Raw genomic sequence first — 2,500 nt, 5'->3', positions numbered from 1 at the left:
TTGTGACTCAGGGCCATATCCTGTTTACTGAAGTAGCCGAGTAGGAATATCAGCATCTTATACTGTCAACAACTTTATTTGATGTTAAATCAAATAAAGTCCAGTTCAGTCAGATTTCAGCAACGTTTATGGTTTCCTCTTTTTAGATCACGTCATGTGGAATAACTTCCCTCTGACTCACTTTCTTCTCTGACTGCTGTTTCTCTCCTCGTCCCTTCACTGTGTGAGCACCACTCACTCCAGTCTCAGAGCTCATCGTAATGCACAGATCTGATTGGCTGAGTAGAATCATGTGTGATATTTACAACGCATGCGATTGGTCTGTGAGTCTCCCAGGCCGATAAAGCCACCGTAAAGGCTAGAAAAGTTACGCCAATTAAAATAGGACCACCCCATTGAAATTAAATATTTCTCCATAGTGTATCAGTTAGAGGTCCAGGTCCGCATAGGACAGCGTCTGGGTCCGGACTCAGACCGTGATCCGCCTATTAGTGACCTCTGGTCTAGACATAAGATTAGAAATGAGCAGATCAGAGGGACAGTGAAGGTGGAGCAGTTTGGAGAGGCAAGGTTGAGATGGTTTGGACATGTGTTGAGGAGGAATAGTGGATATATTGGTCAAAGAATGTTGGAGATGGAGCTGCCGGGTAGAAGGAGAAGAGGTAGACCTCAGAGAAGGTTTATGGATGGAGTGAAGGTGGACATGGAGATGGTTGGTGTGAAAGTAGAGGAGGCAATGGATAGGGCAAGATGGAGGCAGATGATCCGCTGTGGTGACCCTTAAAGGGAGCAGCCGAAAGAAGAAGAAGAGGTCTAGACATATATGAATATCTCTAATATGTTCTATAATACTGCCCTAATAACTATCTGCAGTCTAATTTCTTCAAAAAGAATTAAAGGAATAAAGGGATCTCAACCGAAAGTAACAAAAAGGATAAAAAGGAATAAAACATGTGGAACAAAGGAAAAGGCCTTCACTTTATTGAGCTTTAAGTGGCAAGATGGACAACCACAATGCAAAGATCTCCAGGCTTCCCTTTTTCTATCTTTTTTGGGGTGATTTTTACACAATTCCGTATCATCTTAGGCCCCATTGTATCCAAACCCTGCACCTTTTTGGCAACCCTTAAAACCAAAAGCTCAGGATGTTCCATCCTCTCAAGGTCATCTTACACAGCTTCTGCACCAAAGTTCACATTGCTTTTTAAATCAATCATACAGAATTACAAGCACCACAGAAGAGCTCGTCTCCACAGTCATGTGTGAAGGCTGAGGCCGTATTTTGGAGAAAAAACACATTTTTCTTCAATTTTAACGGCAACAATCACTACATGACTATGAAATATATGATTTAAATGAGAAAGAAAATAAATGCCAAATAACTATTATAAAATGATATGCATTATTAATTATATTATATATAATTAAAGTTGTGGTCCCCAGGAGTCGTGTCACTGGCGTTACTGCGTACCAAAAAACTTATTTTGAAATAAAAGTCACACCGATGACGTCACTCGACCTCCTTTGACCTGTTTTCTGAGGATCTATGGAGAAAAGCTCATGGTGAGTCCACTGCGTCTCTCAGTTCTCAGAGATCTTCTCATTCAGCTCATGATCTCATATGAAGCTTCTAGCTGACGTCACTGGTGTGACCGACTTTATTCTGAGGTCACTGTGGAAAAATACAGGTGGATTAAAGTCCACATTTTAGTGGATGTTCAATGACTGACAGCGTGTGGTTTGATGCTCTGTAGCAGTTACTTAGCAAATTGCACTGTTCATTAAAAACGTCTCTGGTGTTTCCTTTATTATGTGGAGCACCAGTGAGGATCAGTAACACCAGTGACTCCTATGGAGAGACAGAACAGTGGACGTTTCTGTGGAACCACCCAGACACAGTGAATTAGGCTTATTGTCGATTGCTAACCTCACTAAAGCAAAGTGAAGTCTAGGGGGCATAAAGGTTCCTAGTCAGCCCCCATCCTGAACCATGCCCACCAAAATAAGATTCTGCCTACGCCACTGGTTTAAAACCATGTGGAGGTGTTCAGTGTCCCAAACAGACTTGATTAGGTGGTTTCTGATACTGCATGACTCACTGTTGTCTACAAAGACGAGCTGATGAGTGGACAAATTTCATTTTTCAAGATGCAGCTATGCAACATCCTTTCGTCCATTTTAATAGTTTACAACGTCAAACCAGAATAACTGTAGGTTTTTCCCCTGAGCTACAACGTGATCCACCGGCAGAGAGAGGACGAGGCCAGCGGAGTATCGAGGTCAGTGGGATAACCAGCCTGTCCACGAAGGCAACACGTCCTGCAATAACAGGGCCGGTCAGTCAATTAACATCTGACACCGTATGACATACTGGTTTCTATAAAAATCAACTTCATGGCTAAAAACTGCAGCAGCAGCCTGAAGCCTGAAACCACACAATCAAGTCTATTAGAGTTTCCTAAACAACTCCACATGGTTTGAGAGGAGTGTGTGATAAAAC

The 2,500-nt window shown here is 42.4% G+C and overlaps 1 protein-coding gene across 4 annotated transcripts in view; it reads right to left on the bottom strand.

Moving 5' to 3' along the window:
• The window catches only part of LOC108412671 (choline transporter-like protein 5-B), an 87,311-nt gene that overhangs the window by 52,876 nt on the left and 31,935 nt on the right, over positions 1-2,500 (bottom strand). The window lies entirely within an intron of this gene.

Source organism: Pygocentrus nattereri, chromosome 28 (assembly GCF_015220715.1).
Source record: "Pygocentrus nattereri isolate fPygNat1 chromosome 28, fPygNat1.pri, whole genome shotgun sequence".
Lineage (NCBI taxonomy): Eukaryota > Metazoa > Chordata > Actinopteri > Characiformes > Serrasalmidae > Pygocentrus > Pygocentrus nattereri.
Note: the sequence above shows the minus strand (reverse complement) of the source record. Positions and strands in the feature narration are given on the sequence as shown.